Source organism: Oncorhynchus nerka, linkage group LG14, assembly GCF_034236695.1.
Source record: "Oncorhynchus nerka isolate Pitt River linkage group LG14, Oner_Uvic_2.0, whole genome shotgun sequence".
Classification (NCBI taxonomy): domain Eukaryota; kingdom Metazoa; phylum Chordata; class Actinopteri; order Salmoniformes; family Salmonidae; genus Oncorhynchus; species Oncorhynchus nerka.
Genome location: NC_088409.1, coordinates 97,530,172 through 97,557,265, shown reverse-complemented (window position 1 = coordinate 97,557,265; position 27,094 = coordinate 97,530,172). Strand labels below are relative to the sequence as shown.

The following is a 27,094-nucleotide window of genomic DNA, read 5'->3' as shown; positions in this document are numbered from 1 at the left end:
TACTAACTGAATTCAACTGAATATTCATACTAACTGAATTCAACTGAATATTCATACTAACTGAATTCAACTGAATATTCATACTAACTGAATTCAACTGAATATTCATACTAACTGAATTCAACTGAATATTCATACTAACTGATTTCAACTGAATATTCATACTAACTGAATTCAACTGAATATTCATACTAACTGAATTCAACTGAATATTCATACTAACTGAATTCAACTGAATATTCATACTAACTGAATTCAACTGAATATTCATACTAACTGAATTCAACTGAATATTCATAACTGAATTCAACTGAATATTCAACTGAATTGAGTATATAGTATGCTCATTGGTCATAGTATGATGTATGTTAGTATGCCAAAAGTTCCCGGATGTCGAACTAAATTCGCCAAAATACGAAGTATACAAGCAGTGGACACTATTTCTGTGCTTCCAGGGCCCATAATGCAATTCTTCAGAAAATGGGCGTGGTTTCACGACGTTTTCAGATTTGAAGAAATGGTGGAAAATATGCAGCCGTAGTCTTGACGAGAGCCGACAGAAATTCCTTGCTTTAACTAATTATGACTAATGTTAAGAAAATGTTGAGCAATGTAACTAAGTAATGACTTTTCGGCCTCCCGGGTGGCGCAGTGGTTAAAGGCGCTGTATTGCAGCGCCAGCTGTGCCATCAGAGACTCTGGGTTCGCGCCCAGGCTCTCTCGTAACCGGCCGCGACCGGGAGGTCCGTGGGGCGACGCACAATTGGACGTCATCTGGGTAAGGGAGGGTTTGGTCGGTAGGGATATCCTTGTCTCATCGCGCACCAGCGACTCCTGTGGCGGGCCGGGCGCAGTGCACCCTAACCAAGGTTGCCAGGTGCACTGTGTTTCCTCCGACACATTGGTGCGGCTGGCTTCCGGGTTGGATGGCGCTGTGTTAAGATTGGGTTGTGTATCGGAGGACGCATGACTTTCAACCTTCGTCTCTCCCGAGCCGTACGGGAGTTGTAGCGATGAGACAAGATAGTAGATACTACAACAATTGGATACTACAAAATTGGGGAGGAAAAGGGGTAAAAAAAAAATGTAATGACTTTTTAAATAAGTTATGTTACACGTTATGTTGGATTTGTTAGCTACGCTGTCCTTACGAACCGCATAGCATTACAGCGATATGTACAATATGTCTTAGCTAGTTATCTAACTACTGGGTCCAAATATTGAGGAAGATGCCAGAGCTTAGGATGATGTTAAAGAGTTTAAGGAAAGCCCGTTTGAATTTGTGATCTGTATATTTTGTCATTTCATTGAGGATACCATCAACACCACAGGCCTTTTTGGGTTGGAGGGTTTATATTTTGTCCATTAGTTCATTCAATGTAATTGGAGAATCCAGTGGGTTCTGGTTGTATTTAATAGTTGATTCTAAGATTTGTATTTGATCATGTATATGTTTTTGCTGTTTGTTCTTTGTTATAGAGCCATAAAGTTAGGAGGAGTGGTTTACCCATACTTCTCCATTTGGATGGATAACTCTTAGTAGTGTTGTTTGTTCAGTGTTTTCCTGTTTTCCCAGAAGTGGTTAGAGTCTATGGATTTTTCAATTACATTGAGCTGATTTCTGACTTGCTGTTCCTTCTTCTTCCGTAGTGTATTTCTCCTCTCTGTCTCTGTCTCTCACTCACACACACACACACACACACACACACACACACACACACACACACACACACACACACACACACACACACACACACACACACACACACACACACCCCTCAGGGAGCTGCAAACATCACCCCCTAGCCACATCTGTCACCCTTTCTCTATTTCTGTCTTCTTCTCGATCACTTTCTCTCTCTCTCTCTCTTTCTTTCTGTCTGTCCCTCCTTCTTCACATCTGTTCTATCTTACTGATGTTAGGATTAGCTCACACCTAGCGTTAACACCTAGTGTTAACACCTAGCGTTAAAACCTAGCGTTAAAACCTAGCGTTTAAAACCTAGCGTTAACACCTACCTAGCGTTAACACCTAGCGTTAACACCTAGCGTTAAAACTCGCGTTAACACCTAGCGTTAAAACCTAGCGTTACAACCTAGCGTTAACACCTAGCATGACACCTAGCATAACACCTAGCATGACACCTAGCGTTAACACCTAGCATAACACCTAGCATTAACACCTACCTAGCGTTAAAACCTAGCGTTAACACCTAGCATGACACCTAGCGTTAACACCTAGCATAACACCTAGCATTAACACCAACCTAGCGTTAACACCTAGCGTTAACACCTACCTAGCGTTAAAACCTAGCGTTAACACCTAGCATGACACCTAGCGTTAACACCTAGCATAACACCTAGCATTAACACCAACCTAGCGTTAACACAGCGTTAACACCTAGCATTAAAACCTAGCGTTAAAACCTAGCGTTAACACCTAGCATGACACCTAGCGTTAACACCTAGCATAACACCTAGCATTAACACCTACCTAGCATAACACCTCACGTTAAAACCTAGCGTTAACACCTAGCGTTAACACCTAGCATGAGCTGCGTTCTAGTGATAATACAGTGGTAGAAAGGGCTGTGAGTGATCTTGCTGGGCGTTCAACCAATCACTACATACGCTGGCTGGACTGTGAGAGATCTTGCTGGGCGTTCAACCAATCACTACATACGCTGGCTGGACTGTGAGAGATCTTGCTGGGCGTTCAACCAATCACTACATACGCTGGCTGGACTGTGAGAGATCTTGCTGGGCGTTCAACCAATCACTACATACGCTGGCTGGACTGTGAGAGATCTTGCTGGGCGTTCAACCAATCACTACATACGCTGGCTGGACTGTGAGAGATCTTGCTGGGCGTTCAATCTTGCCAATCACAATCACACACGCTGGCTGGACTGTGAGAGAGATCTTGCTGGACTGTGAGAGATTTTGCTGGGCGTTCAACCAATCACTACATACGCTGGCTGGACTGTGAGAGATCTTGCTGGGCGTTCAACCAATCACTACATACGCTGGCTGGACTGTGAGAGATCTTGCTGGGCGTTCAACCAATCACTACATACGCTGGCTGGACTGTGAGAGATCTTGCTGGGCGTTCAACCAATCACTACATACGCTGGCTGGACTGTGAGAGATCTTGCTGGGCGTTCAACCAATCACTACATACGCTGGCTGGACTGTGAGAGATCTTGCTGGGCGTTCAACCAATCACTACATACGCTGGCTGGACTGTGAGAGATCTTGCTGGGCGTTCAACCAATCACTACATACGCTGGCTGGACTGTGAGAGATCTTGCTGGGCGTTCAACCAATCACTACATACGCTGGCTGGACTGTGAGAGATTTTGCTGGGCGTTCAACCAATCACTACATACGCTGGCTGGACTGTGAGAGATCTTGCTGGGCGTTCAACCAATCACTACATACGCTGGCTGGACTGTGAGAGATCTTGCTGGGCGTTCAACCAATCACTACATACGCGCTGGCTGGACTGCTGAGACATACGCTGGCTGGATTTTGCTGGGCGTTCAACCAATCACTACATACGCTGGCTGGACTGTGAGAGATCTTGCTGGGCGTTCAACCAATCACTACATACGCTGGCTGGACTGTGAGAGATCTTGCTGGGCGTTCAACCAATCACTACATACGCTGGTTGGACTGTGAGAGATCTTGCTGGGCGTTCAACCAATCACTACATACGCTGGCTATTCTATTCAGACAGCTTCTATTCAGAAAAACTCTATTTTGACAGACTCTATTCAAACAGACTCTATTCAGATAGACACTATTCAGACAGACACTATTCAGACAGACACTATTCAGACAGACTCTATTCAGACAGACACTATTCAGACAGACACTATTCAGACAGACACTATTCAAACAGATTATTCAGTCAGACAGTATTCAGACAGACACTATTCAGACAGACACTATTCAGACAGACACTATTCAGACAGACAGTATTCAGACAGACTCTATTCAGACAGACTCTATTCAGACAGACAGTATTCAGACAGACACTATTCAGACAGACTCTATTCAGACAGACACTATTCAGACAGACTCTATTCAGACAGACACTATTCAGACAGACACTATTCAGACAGACTATTCAGACAGACACTATTCAGACAGACACTATTCAGACAGACTCTATTAGGATATACACTATTCAGACAGACTCTATTCAGACAGACACTATTCAGACAGACACTATTCAGACAGACACTATTCAGACAGACTATTCAAACAGATTATTCAGTCAGACAGTATTCAGACAGACACTATTCAGACAGACAGTATTCAGACAGACACTATTCAAACAGACACTATTCAGACAGACACTATTCAGACTGTCTATTCAGACAGACACTATTCAGACAAACTATTCAGACAGACACTATTCAGACAGACACTATACAGAGTCAGACAGACACTATTCAGACAGACTATTCAGACAGAAAGACTATTAGGACAGACACTATTCAGACAGAAAGACTATTAGGACAGACACTATTCAGACAGACACTATACAGAGTCAGACAGACACTATTCAGACAGACACTATTCAGACAGACTATTCAGACAGACACTATTCAGACAGACACTATTCAGACAGACACTATTCAGACAGACTATTCAGACAGACACTATTCAGACAGACACTATTCAGACAGAAAGACTATTAGGACAGACACTATTCAGACAGACAGACTATTCAGACAGACACTATTCAGACAGACACTATTCAGACAGAGACTATTCAGACAGACACTATTCAGACTGTCTATTCAGACAGACACTATTCAGACAGACACTAGACACTATTCAGACAGACACTATTCAGACAGAAAGACTATTAGGACAGACACTATTCAGACAGACACTATTCAGACAGACACTATTCAGACAGACACTATTCAGACAGACACTATTCAGACAGACAGTATTCAGACAGACACTATTCAGACAGACACTATTCAGACAGACACTATTCAGACAGACACTATTCAGACAGACACTATTCAGACAGACACTATTCAGACAGACACTATTCAGACAGACACTATTCAGACAGACACTATTCAGACAGACTATTCAGACAGACACTATTCAGACAGACACTATTCAGACAGACAGACTATTCAGACAGACACTATTCAGACAGACACTATTCAGACAGAAAGACTATTAGGACAGACACTATTCAGACAGACACTATTCAGACAGAAAGACTATTAGGACAGACACTATTCAGACAGACACTATTCAGACAGAAAGACTATTAGGACAGACACTATTCAGTCTATTGACTATTAGGACAGACACTATTCAGACAGACACTATTCAGACAGAAAGACTATTAGGACAGACACTATTCAGACAGACACTATTCAGACAGACACTATTCAGACAGTCTATTTAAAGTCTTACAGTCTCGAATCTTCTTGGGTATGAGGCTACACGCTTGGCACACCTGTATTTGGGGAGTTTCTCCAATTCCTCTCAAGCTCTGTCAGGTTGGATGGGGAGTGTTGCGTGTGTTGTGTGGGTGTGTGTGTCTGTGTGTGTGTGTGTGTGTGTGTGTGTGTGTGTGTGTGTGTGTGTGTGTGTGTGTGTGATCCACAACGAGATCTCTTGGCAGGCTGAAGAGGCATCGTGACTGTGGCTGCCAGTTTGAGTGGGAGTAGGGTGGTAATGGGAGGCATGTGTGAGTGGGGAGGGGGGACAGAGCCCTGAGAAGAACAATCAATGCAGGGTTTTGTAGCTGGTACAGCCGATTTTAAATGAGTGAAAAAATGAAAAGCTGTCAAACTCCTACATAACTTCTGGAGTAAAGTGCCTTCGGAAACTATTGAAACATTTTGTTGTGTTACAGCCTGAATTCAAAATGGATCAAATGTATTTTTTTTGTCTCATCCATCTACACACAATACCCCATAATGACAAAGTGAAAACCTGTTTTCAAAAACATCATTTACAAAAGTATTCACACACCTGAGTCAATATGTGTTAGAGAATCACCTTTGGCAACAATTCACAGCTGTGAGTCTTTCTGGGTAAGCTTTGCACACCTGGATCGTACAATGCTGTTGGTCATTGCTAGACATCCATTTTCAAGTCTTGCTGTAGATTTTCAAGCCGATTTAAGTCAAAACTAACTAGGCCACTCAAGAATATTAAATATCTTCTTGGTAAGTAACTCCAGTGTATATTTGGCCTTCTGTTTTAGGTTATTGTCCTGCTGTAAGGTGAATTTGTCTCCCAGTGTCTGGTGGAAAGCAGACTGAACCAGGTTTTCCTCTAGGATTTTGCCTGTGCTTAGCTCTATTCCGTTTATTTTTATCCTAAAAAACTCCCTAGTCCTTGCCGATGACAAGCATACCCATAACATGACGCAGCCACCGCCGTGCTTGAAGATATGAAGAGTGGTACTCAGTGATGTGTTGTGTTGGATTTTCCCCAAACATAACGCTTTGTATTCAGGACATAAAGTTAATTTCTTTTTCCACATGTTTTACAGTTGTACTTTAGTGCCCTATTGCAAACAGGATGTAGGTTTTGAAATATTTGTATTCTGTACAGGCTTCCTTATTTTCACTCTGTCAATTAGGTTAATATTGTGTTGTTGATCCATCCTCAGTTCTCTCCTATCAGAGCCATTAAACTCTGTAACTGTTTCGAAGTTACCATTGGCCTCATGGTGAAATCCCTGAGCAGTTTCCTTCCTCTCCGGCAACTGAGTTAGGAGGGATGCCTGTATCTTTGTAGTGACTGGGTGTATTGATACACCATCCAAGGTGTAATTAATAACTTCACCATGCTCAAAGGGATATTCAATGTTTGCTTTGTAATTTTTTACCCATCTACCAATTGACTCAAGATAGTTCATCTTTTCATTTTTAATTCATTTGCAAAAATGTCGAAAAACATAACTCCACTTTGACATTATGCAAGGCAAGTCAGTTAAGAACAAATTCTTATTTACAATGACGGCCTACCAGAGAACACTGAGTTAACCGCCTTGTTCAGGTGCAGAACGACAGTCAGCTCGGGGATTCAATCTAGCAACCTTTTGGTTACTGGCCCAACGCTCTAACCACTAGACTACCTGCTGGTTACTGGCCCAACACTCTAACCACTAGACTACCTGCTGGTTACTGGCCCAACGCTCTAACCACTAGGCTACCTGCTGGTTACTTAACCACTAGGCTACCTGCTGGTTACTGGCCCAACGCTCTAACCACTAGGCTACCTGCCGTCCCTACACTCTAACCACTAGGCTACCTGCCGCCCCTACACTCTAACCACTAGGCTACCTGCTGGTTACTGGCCCAACACTCTAACCACTAGGCTACCTGCTGGTTACTGGCCCAAAGCTCTAACCACTAGGCTACCTGCCGTCCCTACACTCTAACCACTAGGCTACCTGCCGCCCCTACACTCTAACCACTAGGCTACCTGCTGGTTATTGGCCCAACACTCTAACCACTAGGCTACCTGCTGGTTACTGGCCCAACGCTCTAACCACTAGCCTACCTGCTGGTTACTGCACCTGGCCTCTCCTCTACACCAGGCCTCTCCTCTGCACCTGGCCTCTCCTCTGCACCTGGCCTCTCCTCTACACCAGGCCTCTCCTCTGCACCTGGCCTCTCCTCTGCACCTGGCCTCTCCTCTACACCTGGCCTCTCCTCTGCACCTGGCCTCTCCTCTGCACCTGGCCTCTCCTCTACACCTGGCCTCTCCTCTGCACCTGGCCTCTCCTCTGCACCTGGCCTCTCCTCTACACCTGGCCTCTCCTCTACACCTGGCCTCTCCTCTACACCTGGCCTCTCCTCTACACCTGGCCTCTCCTCTGCACCTGGCCTCTCCTCTGCACCTGGCCTCTCCTCTACACCTGGCCTCTCCTCTGCACCTGGCCTCTCCGCTGCACCTGGCCTCTCCTCTACACCTGGCCTCTCCTCTACACCTGGCCTCTCCTCTACACCTGGCCTCTCCTCTACACCTGGCCTCTCCTCTGCACCTGGCCTCTCCTCTGCACCTGGCCTCTCCTCTACACCTGGCCTCTCCTCTACACCTGGCCTCTCCTCTGCACCAGGCCTCTCCTCTGCACCTGGCCTCTCCTCTGCACCTGGCCTCTCCTCTGCACCTGGCCTCTCCTCTGCACCTGGCCTCTCCTCTGCACCTGGCCTCTCTGCTGCCTATCAGCTCTTCCGCTATGTTGATTTATATAGAAGATTGGTGCGTCGTGAATGATTGTATGTATGGTATGACTGCTAGTTAGCCTATTGACATGATGACTCCTTGCTGTCCCCAGTCCACCTGGCCATGCTGCTGCTCCAGTTTCAACTGTTCTGCCTTACTATTATTCAACCATGCTGGTCATTTATGAACATTTGAACATCTTGGCCACGTTCTGTTATAATCTCCACCCGGCACAGCCAGAAGAGGACTGGCCACCCCACATATGCTCTCTCTAATTCTCTCTTTCTTTCTCTCTCTCTCGGAGGACCTGAGCCCTAGGACCGTGCCCCAGGACTACCTGACATGATGACTCCTTGCTGTCCCCAGTCCACCTGACTGTGCTGCTGCTCCAGTTTCAACTGTTCTGCCTTATTATTATTCGACCATGCTGGTCATTTATGAACATTTGAACATCTTGGTCATGTTCTGTTATAATCTCTACCCGGCACAGCCAGAAGAGGACTGGCCACCCCACATAGCCTGGTTCCTCTCTAGGTTTCTTCCTAGGTTTTGGCCTTTCTAGGGAGTTTTTCCTAGCCACCGTGCTTTTACACCTGCATTGTTTGCTGTTTGGGGTTTTAGGCTGGGTTTCTGTACAGCACTTTGAGATATCAGCTGATGTACGAAGGGCTATATAAATAAATTTGATTTGATTTGATTTGATATTGCAGATGTGGACAAACCTACCACTACTGTCACTATAACTAGAGGAAAGGATAGAGTTGACTATAGTTAGCCTATTGCAGATGTGGACAAACCTACCACTACTGTCACTATGACTAGAGGAAAGGATAGAGTTGACTATAGTTAGCCTATTGCGGATGTGGACAAACCTACCACTACTGTCACTATGACTAGAGGGCACGATAGAGTTGACTGTACAGTTAGCCTATTGCAGATGTGGACAAACCTACCACTACTGTCACTATGACTATGACCTCCCCCTGAAAAGATTTAGATGCACTACTGTTCCACTGGAGGTCATAAGGTGAATGCACCAATTTGTAAGTCGCTCTGGATAAGAGCGTCTGCTAAATGACTTAAATGTAAATGTAAATGTAGAGGGCACGATAGAGTTGACTGTACAGTTAGCCTATTGCAGATGTATAGTTAGCGCGCAGAAAGGCGACTGCGTAAGGGAAGTACTAAAACACCTTTTAAGGACAGGAGCATGCAGGGAGATGAGGACATGTTGCTATATGGAAGAAATTTAAATAGTAACACCTGCAAAATGAGGAATGTAAACCACGGAAACATACACTACCATCCCCTGTGCCTAATTAAAAACATCACACAAACCTCACCGAAGCAACAACAAAAACAAAAAAACATTTTTGGACCAGCCCCCCTCCTGTAAATGTACAACTGTCCCTTTAGTAAAAACCTATTAAGAATCTCCCATTGATTCCTAAATTGACCTCTTGACTGTATGGTATGCTGCCCCCTCCTGGTGACAACTACAACTACACCTGTTAAACAAGTGTCTTTTTTATTTGTTATTTTACTAGGCAAGTCAGTTAAGAACAAATTCTTATTTTCAATGAAGGCCTAGGAACAGTGGGTTAACTGCCTGTTCAGGGGCAGAACGACAGATTTGTACCTTGTCAGCTCGGGGGTTCGAACTGGCAACCTTTCGGTTACTAGTCCAATGCTCTAACCACTAGGCTACCCTGCCGTCCCGTCTCTCTGTAGAGTCCCAAATCAACCCATAGCCACTCCCCCCCACCCATTATGTACTGTATAGGTGACACGGTGGAGACCGTACCATAGCCATTATACCTATCCTACCCCTTTTTAATGGAGTCGAGTGCATACACACTAGTTACACACAACAAGACAATGACTCAGCCCAGAGATAGCACACAGTCTACTCTACAGTTGTATCTCTGGGTTGAAAAACTTGTTTTGGGGATTTCCTCCTGATTCCGTTATTCTTCCAACTGGGACTTCTGGAATCCCCAACCTACAGCAACACCAGTCTTACTTGAGATCACCTGCTGAACACTGACCCCTGAACCCTGACCCTAACCCCTTCTCCGAACCCTAACCCCTACCTCGTACCCTAACCCCGAACCCTGACCCTAACCCGAACCCTGACCCTAACCCGATCTCTGACCCTAACCCGATCTCTGACCCTAACCCGAACCCTGACCCTAACCCGATCTCTGACCCTAACCCGAACCCTGACCCGAACCCTAACCCCGAACCCTAACCCCTACTCCGAACCCTAACCCCTACCTCGTACCCTAACCCCGAACCCTGACCCTAACCCCGAACCCTGACCCTAACCCCTGACCCTAACCCTAACCCCTACCTCGAACCCTAACCCCTACCCCGAACCCTGACCCTAACCCTGAACCCTGACCCTAACCCCGAACCCTGACCCTAACACAGAATCCTAACCCCTACCTCGAACCCGAACCCTGACCCCGAACCCTGACCCTAACCCTAACCCCTACCTCGAACCCTAACCCCGAACCCTGACCCCGAACCCCTACCTCGAACCCTAACCCCGAACCCCGAACCCTGACCCCGAACCCCAACCCCTACCTCGAACCCTAACCTTTAACTCAAACCCTAACACCTACCTCAAACCCTAACCTTAACTCAAACCCCTCAACCCCTACCCCTAACCCGAACCCTAACCTTAACTCAAACCCCTACCCCTAACACCTACCTCGAAACCCAACCTTAACTCAAACCCCTACCCCTAACCCTACCTCGAACCCTACCCCTAACATCTACCTCGAACCCTACCCCGAACCCTACCCCTAACCCTAACCTTAACCTTAACTCAAATCTCTACCTCGAACCCTAACCCCTACCTCGAACCCTAAGCCCTACCTCGAACCCTAAGCCCTACCTCGAACCCTAACCCCTACCTCGAACCCTAACCCCTACCTCGAACCCTAAGCCCTACCTCGAACCCTAACCCCTACCTCGAACCCTAAGCCCTACCTCGAACCCTAACCCTATCATTTACTGTCCTTTGCCTTTTGCCCCCTAGAACCCAGAGGACACAGCGTGTGGGTCAGGAGCCCCTGAAGAGGCAGGGGTCGTCGTCTGCAGGTCGCGCCCCCCAGCCCCTCTCCGCTCAGGCCATCAAGCACATCTGGGTTCGCACCGCCCTCTTCGAGAAGGTCCTGGACAAGGTCGTACAGTACATCGTGGATAACTCCAGGTAAGAAATGAAAAGGCAACTCACACTGCATTGTATGCAAGGTCGTACAGTACATCGTGGATAACTCCAGGTAAGTTCTGCATTAACTCACACTGTACTGTATGCAAAGAGCAACATCTTGTCCATGTCTGTTCCAGTCAATTGAATTAGCTTTCTCCCTGTTGCTTTTTGTTCTGCACACAACATTTCTGCCTGTCTTGAATTGTCAAGACTCCCTCATTTCATTCCCTCCTTTGTCTTGCATAAGGCCTAATGGAGTCATTTGAGTGTAGTTTTTTCATTGTTTGACTCTATGCTCTTTTGTTTCTCTACATTGCATATGTGTGTGTGTGTTGTGTGTGTGTGTGTGTGTGTGTGTGTGTGTGTGTGTGTGTGTGTGTGTGTGTGTGTGTGCGTGTGTGTGTGTGTTGTCTCTACATTAAGTACTATGAGGAGGAGGCTCTGATGTGTGTGTGTTGTCTCTACAGTAAGTACTATGAGAGGGAGGCTCTGATGTGTGTGTGTGTGTTGTCTCTACAGTAAGTACTATGAGAGGGAGGCTCTGATGTGTGTGTGTGTGTTGTCTCTACAGTAAGTACTATGAGAGGGAGGCTCTGATGTGTGTGTGTGTGTTGTCTCTACAGTAAGTAGTATGAGAGGGAGGCTCTGATGTGTGTGTGTGTGTGTGTGTGTGTGTTGTCTCTACAGTAAGTACTATGAGAGGGAGGCTCTGATGTGTGTGTGTGTGTTGTCTCTACAGTAAGTACTATGATGTGTGTGAGGGAGGCTCTGAGGGAGGCTCTGATGTGTGTGTGTGTGTGTTGTCTCTACAGTAAGTAGTATGAGAGGGAGGCTCTGATGTGTGTGTGTGTGTGTGTTGTCTCTACAGTAAGTACTATGAGAGGGAGGCTCTGATGTGTGTGTGTGTGTGTGTTGTCTCTACAGTAAGTACTATGAGAGGGAGGCTCTGATGTGTGTGTGTGTGTGTGTTGTCTCTACAGTAAGTACTATGAGAGGGAGGCTCTGATGTGTGTGTGTGTGTGTGTGTGTTGTCTCTACAGTAAGTACTATGAGAGGGAGGCTCTGATGTGTGTGTGTGTGTTGTCTCTACAGTAAGTACTATGAGAGGGAGGCTCTGATGTGTGTGTGTGTGTGTTGTCTCTACAGTAAGTACTATGAGAGGGAGGCTCTGATGTGTGTGTGTGTGTGTTGTCTCTACAGTAAGTGCTATGAGAGGGAGGCTCTGATGTGTGTGTGTGTGTTGTCTCTACAGTAAGTACTATGAGAGGGAGGCTCTGATGTGTGTGTGTGTGTGTTGTCTCTACAGTAAGTACTATGAGAGGGAGGCTCTGATGTGTGTGTGTGTGTTGTCTCTACAGTAAGTACTATGAGAGGGAGGCTCTGATGTGTGTGTGTGTGTGTTGTCTCTACAGTAAGTACTATGAGAGGGAGGCTCTGATGCATGACTCAGTGTTTGGACCCATCCTGGCATGTCTACTGGGTAAGTTGACCCTAAGAGCTGTTATAATGCTATATTGGGTTGTTGTAATGTCTCTATGGACTGCTGTTATAATGCGACATTGGGTTGTTATAATGTCTCCACCGACTGTTTTAATGCTACATTACATTGTTATAATGTTCCTATGGACTGTTATAATGCTACATACAGTAGATACTCTTTTTGCCTCTATTTACTCTCTCTCTCTCCCTCCGTCATTCTCACCCTATTTCCCCCCTCTTTATATCCCCCTCCCTCTCTCCCCCTCTCCCCCTCTCCCTCTCCTCCCTCTCCCTCTCCCTCCTCTCCCCCTCTCCCTCTCCTCCCTCTCCCCCTCCCTCTCTCCCCTCTCTCCCCCTCTCCCTCTCCTCCCTCTCCCCCCTCTCCCTCTCCTCCCTCTCCCCCTCTCCCTCTCCTCCCTCTCTCCCCCCTCTCCCTCTCCTCCCTCTCTCCCCCCCTCCCTCCCCCGTTCTCCTCCCCTCTCTCCCCCTCCCTCTCCTCCCTCTCTCCTCCCTCTCTCCCCCTCTCTCCCTCTCCTCCCTCTCCCCCTCTCCCCCTCTCCCTCCCCCCCCAGTGGGTCCCTGTGCTCTGGAGTACACTAAGCTGAAGACGTCCGACCACTTCTGGACGGACCCGTCGGCCAACGAGTTGGTCCAGCGCCACCGGATCCACGGGGCCCACCGGGGCCAGGACGCTTCCCCCAGCAGGAGGCCCGCTCTGGGGGTGAGAGAGGCTGGGTCCCTGGGGGCTTGAGGAATGCATGGGGCTCTTATTGGAGCAGTTGATCAATAATGTACAATTCATTCTGTAAGGATTCAATGAGCAGCTAAGCAGCTATGGCAATACTAATTTCCTTTATACATTTGAAGTCAGAAGTTTACATACACTTAGGTTGTAGTGATCAAATCTCGTTTTTCAACCACTCAACAAATTTCTTGTTAACAAACTATAGTTTTGGCAAGTCGGTTAGGACATCTACTTTGTGCATGACACAAGTCCTTTTTCAGACAATTATTTACAGATAGGCTAATTGACATTTGAGTCAATTGGAGGTGTACCTGTGGATGTATTTAAAGGCCTACCTTCCAACTCAGTGTCTCTACTTAACATCATGGGAAAATCAAAAGAAATCCGCCAAGACCTCAGAAAAAAAATTGTTGACCTCCACAAGTCTGGTTCATCATTGGGAGCAATTTCCAAACGCCTGAAGGTACCACGTTCATCTGTACAAACAATAGTACGCAAGTATAAACACCATGGGACCACGCAGTCGTCATACCGCTCAGGAAGGAGACGCCTTCTGTCTCCTAGAGATGAAAGTACTTTGATGTGAAAAGTGCAAATCAATCTCAGAACAACAGAAAAAGACCTTGTGAAGATGCTGGAGGAAACAGGTACGAAACATTCTAAATCCACAGTAGAACGAGTCCTATATCGACATAACCTGAAAGACCGCTCAGCAAGGAAGAAGCCACTGCTCCAAAACCGCCATAAAAAAGCCAGACTACGGTTTGCAACTGCATATGGTGATAAAGATCGTACTTTTTGGAGAAATGTCCTCTGGTCTGACGAAACTGTTCGGACATAATGACCATCGTTATGTTTGGAGGAAAAAGGGGGAGGCTTGCAAGCCGAAGAACACCATCCCAACCGTGAAGCACGGGGATGGCAGCATCATGTTGTGGGGGTGCTTTGCTACAGGAGGGACTGGTGCACTTCACAAAATAGATGGCAACATGAGGAAGGAACATTTTGTGGATATATTGAAGCAACATCTCGACATCAGTCAGGAAGTTAAATTTTGGTCGCAAATGGGTCTTCCAAATGGACAATGACCCCAAGCATACTTCCAAAGTTGTGGCAAAATGGCTCAAGGACAACAAAGTCAAGGTATTGGAGTGGCCATTACAAAGCCCTGACCTCAATCCTATAGAAAATGTGTGGGCAGAACTGAAAAAGCGTGTGCGAGCAAGGAGGCCTACAAACCTGACTCAGTTACACCAGCTCTGTCAGGAGGAATGGGCCAAAATTCACCCAACTTATTGTGGGAAGCTTGTGGAAGGCTACCCGAAACGTTTGACCCACGTGAAACAATTAAAAGGCAATGCTACCAAATACTAATTGAGTGTATGTAAACCTCTGACCCACTGGGAATGTGATGAAAGAAATAAAAGCTGAAATAAATAATTCTCTCTTCTATTATTCTGACATTTCACATTCTTAAAATAAGGTGGTGATCCCAACTGACCTAAAACAGGGAAATTTTACAAGGATTAAATGTCAGGAATTGTGAAAAACTGAGTTTAAATGTATTTGGCTAAGATGTATGTAAACTTCCGATTTCAACTGTATTTAGCCAGGATAGTTCACTTAGTAACAATTGTTTTCCCAGGAGTCCTGGGAGCAGGTTCTCAGAAGGGAACAGACCCTTGTAGTTAGACAAAAGGGCTAAGTAACTACAATGTTATTGGTTCAAATCCCCGATGGGTAAAGGACCCAGTCAGTTTCAATCATGGTCGCATTGTCTGCGTCCCCAATGGCACCCTATTCCCTATATAGTGCACTACTTTAGACCAGGGCCCTATGGAACCCTATTCCCTATATAGTGCACTACTTTAGACCAGGGCCCTATAGAACCCTATTCCCTATATAGTGCACTACTTTAGACCAGGGCCCTATAGACCCCTATTCCCTTTATAGTGCACTACTTTAGATCAGGGCCCTATAGAACCCTATTCCCTATATAGTGCACTACTTTTGACCAGGGCCCAATAGGTGCCAGTCACATTCTGTTAAAGGTCCCCAAAGCACACAGTTGCCTGGGTCGCTCCTCTTTTCAGTTCGCAGCAAAAAACAAGATGCAACAAACAGTCAAACTGGCCCATTTTATATCTGTTTCTACATTCAAAGACAATCACGGACACTCTTTTACTGACACTTGTGGCTGCTTCGCGTGATGTGTTTAATCTGCCTTTTTGTCCTTTGTGCCTAACAATTTTAGTACCATGTTTGTGCTGCTACTATGTTGTCGTGTTGAGTTGTTGTCGTGTTGTGTTGTTGTTGTCGTGTTGAGTTGCTGTCGTGTTGAGTTGCTGTCGTGTTGAGTTGCTGTCATGTTGAGTTGCTGTCATGTTGAGTTGCTGTCGTGTTGAGTTGCTGTCATGTTGAGTTGCTGTCGTGTTGAGTTGTTGTCGTGTTGTGTTGTGTTGTTGTTGTCGTGTTGAGTTGCTGTCGTGTTGAGTTGCTGTCGTGTTGAGTTGCTGTCATGTTGAGTTGCTGTCATGTTGAGTTGCTGTCGTGTTGAGTTGCTGTCATGTTGAGTTGCTGTCGTGTTGAGTTGTTGTCGTGTTGTGTTGTGTTGTTGTTGTCGTGTTGAGTTGCTGTCGTGTTGAGTTGCTGTCGTGTTGAGTTGCTGTCGTGTTGAGTTGTTGTCGTGTTGAGTTGCTGTGTTGAATTGCTGTCGTGTTGAGTTGTTGTTGAGTTGCTGTCGTGTTGAGTTGCTGTCGTGTTGAGTTGTTGTCGTGTTGAGTTGCTGTGGTGTTGAGTTGCTGTGGTGTTGAGTTGCTGTGGTGTTGAGTTGCTGTCGTGTTGAGTTGTTGTGTTGAGTTGCTGTCGTGTTGAGTTGTTGTCGTGTTGAGTTGCTGTCGTGTTGAGTTGCTGTGTTGAGTTGCTGTCGTGTTGAGTTGCTGTCGTGTTGAGTTGCTGTTGTGTTGTTGTTGTCGTGTTGAGTGCTGTGTTGAGTTGCTGTCGTGTTGAGTTGCTGTTGTTGTTGTTGTGTTGAGTTGCTGTGTTGAGTTGCTGTCGTGTTGAGTTGTTGTTGAGTTGCTGTCGTGTTGAGTTGCTGTCGTGTTGAGTTGTTGTCGTGTTGAGTTGCTGTCGTGTTGAGTTGCTGTGGTGTTGAGTTGCTGTGGTGTTGAGTTGCTGTCGTGTTGAGTTGTTGTCGTGTTGAGTTGCTGTCGTGTTGAGTTGTTGTCGTGTTGAGTTGCTGTCGTGTTGAGTTGCTGTCGTGTTGAGTTGCTGTCGTGTTGAGTTGCTGTCGTGTTGAGTTGCTGTCGTGTTGAGTTGTTGTCGTGTTGAGTTGCTGTCGTGTTGAGTTGTTGTCGTGTTGAGTTGCTGTCGTGTTGAGTTGTTGTCGTGTTGAGTTGCTGTCGTGTTGAGTTGCTGTCGTGTTGAGTTGCTGTCGTGTTGAGTTGCTGCATGTCGGGTTGTTGTCATGTTGTGTTGCTGCATGTCAGGTTGTTGTCATGTTGTGTTGCTGCATGTCGGGTCGTTGTCATGTTGTGTTGCTGCATGTCGGGTTGTTGTCATGTTGTGTTGCTGCATGTCAGGTTGTTGTCATGTTGTGTTGTTGTGTTGCTTGAAAATAAAGGAGAGCAGCACACTCTAGGAGCTCAGATGCAAAAATGTAATATCCACCGTTTGGACAGCCAAGCTGTCTTCATCAGGGTATAATCACAAACACTGCGGGATGACTCGTTTATGTAGTGTCAAAAGACACAGGTGTCTGTAATCATGGCCAGGAGAGGCCTAATATCATTGGTTAATAATCAAATATTAAAATGCCATACAAAGAACAGCATACAAACAGCAAATGGAGAGCATACGATCATAGATTAATTTGACTACACAAGTTTACACACAATTACAATGGCAAAGTCACAATAATCACAAGAATGGCTTCAGATCAAAGTCTACGTTGAGACCGAAGGGCGCAAGGGTCTCGTATCTCGGTGCATCGTAGCACCATTAGGTGTAAAAACTCCGCTAGCCAGCACCTCGCCTAAATAGTTGTGCGTTTCTTTTTCTTCTAGAGTTGTTGTGTTGCAGCCATGTTTTGTTGTTGTCATGTTGTTTTTGTCATGTTGTGTTGTCATGTTGTGTTGCTACCATGTTGTTGTTGTGTTGTTGTCATGTTGTGTTGCTACCATGTTGTTGTTGTGTTGTTGTCATGTTGTGTTGCTACCATGTTGTGTTGTTGTTGTGTTGTTGTCATGTTGTGTTGCTACCATGTTGTTGTTGTGTTGTTGTCATGTTGTGTTGCTACCATGTTGTTGTTGTGTTGTTGTCATGTTGTGTTGCTACCATGTTGTTGTTGCCAAGTTGTGTTGTTGCCATGTTGTGTTGCTAACACATTGTGTTGTTGCCAAGTTGTGTTGTTGCCATGTTGTGTTGCTACCACGTTGTGTTGTTGCCAAGTTGTGTTGTTGTCATGTTGTGTTGCTACCACGTTGTGTTGTTGCCATGTTGTGTTGCTACCACATTGTGTTGTTGCCAAGTTGTGTTGTTGCCATGTTGTGTTGCTACCACGTTGTGTTGTTGCCAAGTTGTGTTGTTGTCATGTTGTGTTGCTACCACGTTGTGTTGTTGCCAAGTTGTGTTGTTGTCATGTTGTGTTGCTACCACGTTGTGTTGTTGCCATGTTGTGTTGCTACCATGCTGAGTTGCCATGTTGTGTTGCTGCCATGTTGTGTTGTTGCCATGTTGTGTTGCTACCATGTTGTGTTGTCATGTGTTGCTGCCATGTTGTGTTGTTGCCAAGTTGTGTTGCTACCATGCTGTGTTGTCATGTGTTGTTGCTACCATGTTGTGTTGCCATGTTGTGTTGCTACCATGTTGTGTTGCCATGTTGTGTTGCTACCATGTTGTGTTGTCATGTGTTGTTGCTACCATGTTGTGTTGCCATGTTGTGTTGCTACCATGTTGTGTTGCTACCATGTGTTGTTGCCATGTTGTGTTGTCTTAGGTCTCTCTATGTAGTGTTGTGGTGTCTATTTTCTCGTGATGTGTGTTTTGTCTTAACATTTTTATCCCCCCATCCCTGCAGTAAGCCGTCATTGTAAATGAGAATTTGTTGTTAATTGACTTGTCTGGTTAAATAATGGTTCAATTAAAAAAATGGAGGGACAGTCAGATCTGAGTCACGTCCTTACACAATCAATACTCAATAACGTAGACCTTTCTCCTGGCCTGTTTCCCAGATCCAGAAGAGACAGTCCAACGTCAGCATGTCCGAGGATAAGTTTGCTGCGTCTGCACAGGAATACGTGGAGTCTCTTCACCAGAACTCCCGTACTCACCTGCTCTACGGCAAAAACAACGTCCTGGTCCAACCGGTAAGACTACTCAGAGTTTTAATACTGTAACATGTAGTAGTATTATTGTAGTACTGTACAAATATTTTTAGTACAGCCAAGAAGAGGATCAGCCACCTTTCTGAACCGGCTTCCTCGCTAGGTGTCTTCCTAGGTTCCTGCCTTCTAAGGAGTTCAAACCTCCTCCGTCCTGGTTCCTCGCTAGGTGTCTTCCTAGGTTCCTGCCTTCTAAGGAGTTCAAACCTCCTCCGTCCTGGTTCCTCGCTTAGGTGTCTTCCTAGGTTCCTGCCTTCTAAGGAGTTCAAACCTCCTCCGTCCTGGTTCCTCGCTAGGTGTCTTCCTAGGTTCCTGCCTTCTAAGGAGTTCAAACCTCCTCCGTCCTGGTTCCTCGCTAGGTGTCTTCCTAGGTTCCTGCCTTTCTAGGGAGTTCAAACCCCCTCAGAGCCTGGTTCCTCGCTAGGTGTCTTCCTAGGTTCCTGCCTTTCTAGGGAGTTCAAACCCCCTCAGAGCCTGGTTCCTCGCTAGGTGTCTTCCTAGGTTCCTGCCTTCTAAGAAGTTCAAACTCCCTCAGAGCCTGGTTCCTCGCTAGGTGTCTTCCTAGGTTCCTGCCTTCTAAGGAGTTCAAACCCCCTCAGAGCCTGGTTCCTCGCTAGGTGTCTTCCTAGGTTCCTGCCTTCTCAGGAGTTCAAACCCCCTCAGAGCCTGGTTCCTCGCTAGGTTTCTTCCTAGGTTCCTGCCTTCTCAGGAGTTCAAACCCCCTCAGAGCCTGGTTCCTCGCTCGGTGTCTTCCTAGGTTCCTGTCTTCTAAGGAGTTCAAACCTCCTCAGAGCCTGGTTCCTCGCTAGGTGTCTTCCTAGGTTCCTGCCTTCTAAGGAGTTCAAACCTCCTCTGTCCTGGTTCCTCGCTAGGTGTCTTCCTAGGTTCCAGCCTTCTAAGGAGTTCAAACCTCCTCCGAGCCTGGTTCCTCGCTAGGTGTCTTCCTAGGTTCTTGCCTTCTCAGGAGTTCAAACCCCCTCAGAGCCTGGTTCCTCGCTACGTTTCTTCCTAGGTTCCTGCCTTCTCAGGAGTTCAAACCCCCTTAGAGCCTGGTTCCTCGCTAGGTTTCTTCCTAGGTTCCTGCCTTTCTAGGGAGTTCAAACCCCCTCAGAGCCTGGTTCCTCGCTAGGTTTCTTCCTAGGTTCCTGCCTTTCTAGGGAGTTCAAACCCCCTCAGAGCCTGGTTCCTCTCTAGGTTTCTTCCTAGGTTCCTGGGAGTTTTTCCTAGCAACTGTGCTTTTGCTTCTGCTTTGCTAGCTCTTTGTGGTTTTAGGCTGGGTGTCTGTAAAGCTCTTTGTGGTTTTAGGCTGGGTGTCTGTTAAGCTCTTTGTGGTTTCAGGCTGGGTGTCTGTAAAGCTCTTTGTGGTTTTAGGCTGGGTGTCTGTAAATCTCTTTGTGGTTTTAGGCTGGGTGTCTGTAAAGCTCTTTGTGGTTTTAGGCTGGGTGTCTGTAAAGCTCTTTGTGGTTTTAGGCTGGGTGTCTGTAAAGCTCTTTGTGGTTTTAGGCTGGGTGTCTGTAAAGCTCTTTGTGGTTTTAGGCTGGGTGTCTGTAAAGCTCTTTGTGGTTTTAGGCTGGGTGTCTGTAAAGCTCTTTGTGGTTTTAGGCTAGGTGTCTGTAAAGCCCTTTGTGGTTTTAGGCTGGGTGTCTGTAAAGCCCTTTGTGGTTTTAGGCCATAACATCATATTCTACCGTAGGTATGAGGTACTTTTCTACCAACGTTTATCAACAACAAGAGCTCCATTTTCATTGGCACTTTGGGATACCCGGTTATGGTCAGATGGCATGACAATAAAGTTCTTTGCCCCCCCTCCCCTCCCCTCCCATATAGAAGAAAGAGATAGAGGTGTTGCGGGGGTACCTGTCCCTTCACCAGGCAGGGGACAACCTCACCTTGAAGTGGACCCCTAACCAGCTCATCAACGGCACCCTGGGGGACTGTGACCTGGAGAAGAGGTAGGTACAGGGCCATAGACGTGAAGTACCGTAGGTAGAAACATATGGCGATGGACACACCATCCTATTTCACCTCTCCCCGGGTCAGAGAGTCAAGACAACCTGACACAGGTGGCTTTAATGCCAAGCAGGAGTATTTATCATGGAAATGGAGAGATAATGCATGAAATACGACATGATAACTATACATCTAATAACATGGATATATATAGAGGAATATAAACTGGGTGGTTGGAGCCCTGTATGCTGATTGGCTAACAGCCATGGTATATCAGACCGTATACCATGGGATATAGAGGAATATAAACTGGGTGGTTGGAGCCCTGTTTGCTGATTGGCTAACAGCCATGGTATATCAGACCGTATACCATGGGATATAGAGGAATATAAACTGGGTGGTTGGAGCCCTGTATGCTGATTGGCTAACAGCCATGGTATATCAGACCGTATACCATGGGATATAGAGGAATATAAACTGGGTGGTTGGAGCCCTGTATGCTGATTGGCTAACAGCCATGGTATATCAGACCGTATACCATGGGATATAGAGGAATGTGATGAGGAATAGAACAAAGAACTGTATAAATGTTACCAAACACGCACACTACCGTTCAACCGGTTTGGAGTCACTTAGAAATGTCCTTGTTTTTGAAGGAAAAGCTAATTTGTTTGTCCGTCAAAATAACATCAAATTGATCAGAAATACAGTGTAGACATTGTTGATGTTGTAAATGACTATTGTAGCTGGAAAAGGCAGATTTTTTAAATGGAATATCTACATAGACGTACAGAGGCCCATTATCAGCAACCAGCTAGAAGTTCTTAGCCAATCAGAGAGTGCATGATCAGCTCATGTTCAGAGTGTGGGGGCGAGAGGGCACCAGCTGATTGGCTGATCAAGATCGATATCCCCTCAGTTGCGGAGAGCTAGACAAAGTGGCGCCAGCCGGACATGAACAAAAGTTCACCCAAACAAGTACAAATGTGAATAAATGTCTATATACTAACCCTGGGGGACTGTGACCCAGTCCCAAATCGCACTCTATTCCCTATGTAGTGCACTACTTTTGACCAGAGCCCTCCAAAAGTAGTGCACTATAAAGGGTACCCAGGGTACCATTTGGAACACGACCTTGCTGTTTATACATCATTGTGTTTAACCTGTCACCCCCTCAACCCCCCTAATCTCCCCAACACCCCACCAATACACCCTGGATGAAGATCTAACCCATGTCCAAATGTATTGGTTAATTAGTTGGCCTTTTCATAAAATGGCACAATAATTTAATTCTCTCTCTCTCTCTCTCTGTCTCTCTCTGTCTCTCTCTGTCTCTCTCTCTCTCTCTCTCTCTCTCTCTCTCTCTCTCTCTCTCTCTCTCTTCTCCGTCTGTGTCTGTCTGTCTGTCTGTCTGTCTGTCTGTCTGTCTGTCTGTCTGTCTGTCTGTCTGTCTGTCTGTCTGTCTGTCTGTCTGTCTCTCTCTCTCTCTCTCTCTCTGTCTGTCTTCTGTCTGTCTGTCTGTCTGTCTGTCTGTCTCTCTCTGTGTCTCTCTGTCTCTCTCTCTCTCTCTCTGTCTGTCTGTCTCTCCCTGTCTTCTCTCTCTCTCTCTCTCTCTTCTCCGTCTGTGTCTCTCTGTCTGTCTGTCTGTCTCTCTTTCTCTCTCTCTGTCTGTCTTCTCTCTGTCTGTCTGTCTGTCTGTATGTCTCTCTCTGTGTCTCTCTGTCTCTCTCTCTCTCTCTCTCTCTGTCTGTCTGTCTCTCCCTGTCTTCTCTCTCTCTCTGTCTGTCTCTCTGTTTGTCTCTCTCTCTGTGTCTCTCTCTCTGTCTCTCTGTTTGTCTCTCTCTCTCTGTCTCCCTCTCTCTCTCTCTCTCTCTCTCCCTCTGTCTCTCTCTCTGTCTCTCTCAGTATCTATTGGGACTATGCGTTGACCGTGCCTTTACGACAGGTCGTGTGCATTCACTGTCACCAGCAACGTGAGTCTACACACACCCACACACACACCTAACACACTATTACAGTCTACCTCATTATTTCCCATCAACCCCAGTATTACAGAGGAACTGGATGGCCTTTCCCTTCTCCAATAATACCAGGGAACCCATTCCCCCATGACACCTGGGAGGTGTCCCCTATGGCACCCTACCCACTTTATAGTGCACTACTTTGGACCAGGGCCCATAGAAAACAGGCTGCTATTTGACCAGGGCCCATAGAGAATACATTTACATTTAAGTCATTTAGCAGACGCTCTTATCCAGAGCGACTTACAAATTGGTGCATTCACCTTATGACATCCAGTGGAACAGCCACTTTACAATAGTGCATCTAAATCTTTTAAGGGGGGAGAAGGATTACTTTATCCTAATAGGGTGCTATTTGACCAGGGCCCATAGAGAATAGGCTGCTATTTGACCAGGGCCCCTAGAAAACAGGCTGCTATTTGACCAGGGCCCATAGAGAATAGGGTGCTATTTGACCAGGGCCCATAGGGAATAGGCTGCTATTTGACCAGGGCCCATAGAGAATAGGTTGCTATTTGACCAGGGCCCATAGAGAATAGGCTGCTATTTGACCAGGGCCCATAGAAAACAGGCTGCTATTTGACCAGGGCCCATAGGGAATAGGGTGCTATTTGACCAGGGCCCATAGGGAATATGGTGCTATTTGACCAGGGCCCATAGGGAAATTGGTGCTATTTGACCAGGGCCCATAGGGAATAGGGTGCTATTTGACCAGGGCCCATAGGGAATAGGGTGCTATTTGACCAGGGCCCATAGGGAATAGGGTGCTATTTGACCAGGGCCCATAGGGAATAGGGTGCTATTTGACCATGGCCCATAGGGAATAGGGTGCTATTTGACCAGGGCCCATAGAAAACAGGCTGCTATTTGACCAGGGCCCATAGGGAATAGGGTGCTATTTGACCAGGGCCCATAGGGAATATGGTGCTATTTGACCAGGGCCCATAGGGAATAGGGTGCTATTTGACCAGGGCCCATAGGGAATAGGGTGCTATTTGACCAGGGCCCATAGGGAATAGGGTGCTATTTGACCAGGGCCCATAGGGAATAGGGTGCTATTAGACCAGGGCCCATAGGGAATAGGGTGCTATTTGACCAGGGCCCATAGGGAATAGGGTGCTATTTGACCAGGGCCCATAGGGAATAGGGTGCTATTTGACCAGGGCCCATAGGGAATAGGGTGCTATTTGACCAGGGCCCATAGGGAATAGGGCAGAGGACAGAAGGGCGGGAGGGCAGAAGGGTGGAGGGCAGGAGGATGGAGGATATAGCTGCTCAAGTTTCCTCATTTATCTTAGTGACTCCCTTTATACTGCTCCTCTCAAATTATTAATATCTACCCCCCCCCACAGCGGACTGTGGTGGGACTTTGGTTCTGGTTAGTCAGGATGGTATCCAGCACCCCCCACTCCACTTCCCCCCCGGCGGCCACCTCCTGGCCTTCCTGTCCTGCCTGGAGACGGGCCTGCTGCCCCGCGGTCAGCTGGAGCCTCCACTCTGGAGCCAGAGAGGCAAGGTAACACCTGGTCTCAGAACAGATCTGATACTATAGAGCCACCACTCTGGAGCCAGAGAGGCAAGGTAAGACCTGGTCTCAGAACAGATCTGATACTATAGAGCCACCACTCTGGAGCCAGAGAGGCAAGGTAAGACCTGGTCTCAGAACAGATCTGATACTATAGAGCCACCACTCTGGAGCCAGAGAGGCAAGGTAAGACCTGGTCTCAGAACAGATCTGATACTATAGAGCCACCACTCTGGAGCCAGAGAGGCAAGGTAAGACCTGGTCTCAGAACAGATCTGATACTATAGAGCCACCACTCTGGAGCCAGAGAGGCAAGGTAAGACCTGGTCTCAGAACAGATCTAATACTATAGAGGTGATTGCTATTAAAAACTGGCCTCAGACAGATCTAGTACAATACTATATAAAGAGAGATGTCAGTTAAGTAGTAAGTGCGTGTTACTAAGACCTGACTCCAGAACAGATTTAACACCACTCTGGTCACAGAAAGGTAAAGGGATGACTTTTATTTATTTTTTATTTCTTCTTTATTTAACCAGGTCGGCCAGTTGAGAACAAGTTCTCATGTACAACTGCGACCTGGCCAAGATAAAGTAATAATATGGGGATGAGGTAGTTGGGTGTGCTATTTACAGATGTGACAGTCAAGCAGCTTACTGATCACTGACAGTGATCAGTAAGCTGCTCTGACAGCTGATGCTTAAAGTTAGAGAGGGAGATATAAGATTCCAGCTTCAGTGATTTTTGCAATTCGTTCCAGTCATTGGCAGCAGACCAGAAGGAAAGACCAGAAGGAAAGACTAGAAGGAAAGACTAGAAGGAAAGACCAGAAGGAAAGACTAGAAGGAAAGACTAGAAGGAAAGTTGCTGCAGGGGGTGCAGAGATGTTGGCCGGGTAGGTAGGCGTAGCCAGGTGGAAGGCGTAACCAGGTGGAAGGCGTAGCCGGGTGGAAGGCGTAGCCGGGTCGTAGCCGGGTGGAAGGCGTAGCCGGGTGGAAGGCGTAGCCGGGTGGAAGGCGTAGCCAGGTGGAAGGCGTAGCCGGGTGGTAGCCGGGTGGAAGGCGTAGCCAGGTGGTAGCCGGGTGGAAGGCGTAGCCAGGTGGAAGGCGTAGCCGGGTGGAAGGCGTAACCGGGTGGAAGGCGTAGCCAGGTGTAAGGCGTAGCCGGGTGGCCAGCCGTGGAAAAAGGCTTATTGAAATGATAGATTATCGTAGATTTATCAGTGGTGACCATGTTTCCTAGCCTTACCTAGACAGTGTTACCTAGCCTTACCTAGACAGTGTTTCCTAGCCTTACCTAGACAGTGTTACCTAGCCTTACCTAGACAGTGTTACGTAGCCTTACCTAGACAGTGTTTCCTAGCCTTACCTAGACAGTGTTTAGCCTTACCTAGACAGTGTTTCTAGCCTTACCTAGACAGTGTTTCCTAGCCTTACCTAGACAGTGTTACCTAGACAGCCTTAGCCTTACCTAGACAGTGTTTCCTAGCCTTACCTAGACAGTGTTATCTAGCCTTACCTAGACAGTGTTACCTAGCCTTACCTAGACAGTGTTTCCTAGCCTTACCTAGACAGTGTTTCCTAGCCTTACCTAGACAGTGTTTCCTAGCCTTACCTAGACAGTGTTTCCTAGCCTTACCTAGACAGTGTTACCTAGCCTTACCTAGACAGTGTTTCCTAGCCTTACCTAGACAGTGTTTCCTAGCCTTACCTAGACAGTGTTTCCTAGCCTTACCTAGACAGTGTTTCCTAGCCTTACCTAGACAGTGTTTCCTAGCCTTACCTAGTCAGTGTTTCCTAGCCTTACCTAGACAGTGTTTCCTATCCCTCAGGGCAGTGGGCAGCTGGGAGGAGGTGCTCTTATTCCCAAATAATTTGAGACACTAAAGTCCATGGAGAATAAGTGCTACAGGAAGCAAATTTCTGTTTGAAAAAGCTAGCCTTAGCTTTCCTAAGTGACTGAGTATATTGGTTCCTGACTTCCCTGAAAAGTTGCATATCACTGGGGCTATTCCATGCCAATGCAGAACGCCACAGGATGTTTTTGTGCTGGTCAAGGGGAGTCAAGTCTGGGGTGAACCAAGGGCTATATCTGTTCTTAGTTCTACATTTTTGATAGGGGTATGCTTATTTAAGATGGAGAGGAAAGCACTTTTGAAGAGCAACCAGGCATCCTCTACTGACAGGATGAGGTCAATATCCTTCCAGGATACCCGGCCAGGTCGATTAGAAAGGCCTGCTCGCTGAAGTGTTTTAGGGAGCATTGGTCGTTTGACCGCGGACCCAGTACGCACGCAGGCAATGAGGCAGTGATCGCTGAGATCCTGGTTGAAGACAGCAGAGGTGTATTTAGAGGGCAGGTTGGTCAGGATGATATCTATGAGGGTGCCCATGGTTACGGATTTAGGGTTGTACCTGGTAGGTTCCTTGATGATTTGTGTGAGTTTGAGGGCATCTAGCTTAGATTGTAGGATGGCTGGGGTGTTAAGAAGTCCCAGTTTAGCTCGCCTAACAGCACGAGCTCTGAAGGTAGATTGGGGGCAATCAAT

At 46.7% G+C, this 27,094-nt stretch overlaps 1 pseudogene; it reads left to right on the top strand.

The window, feature by feature from the left end:
• Positions 1–27,094, top strand: part of LOC135559707 (small G protein signaling modulator 2-like) — a 123,082-nt pseudogene that overhangs the window by 52,439 nt on the left and 43,549 nt on the right.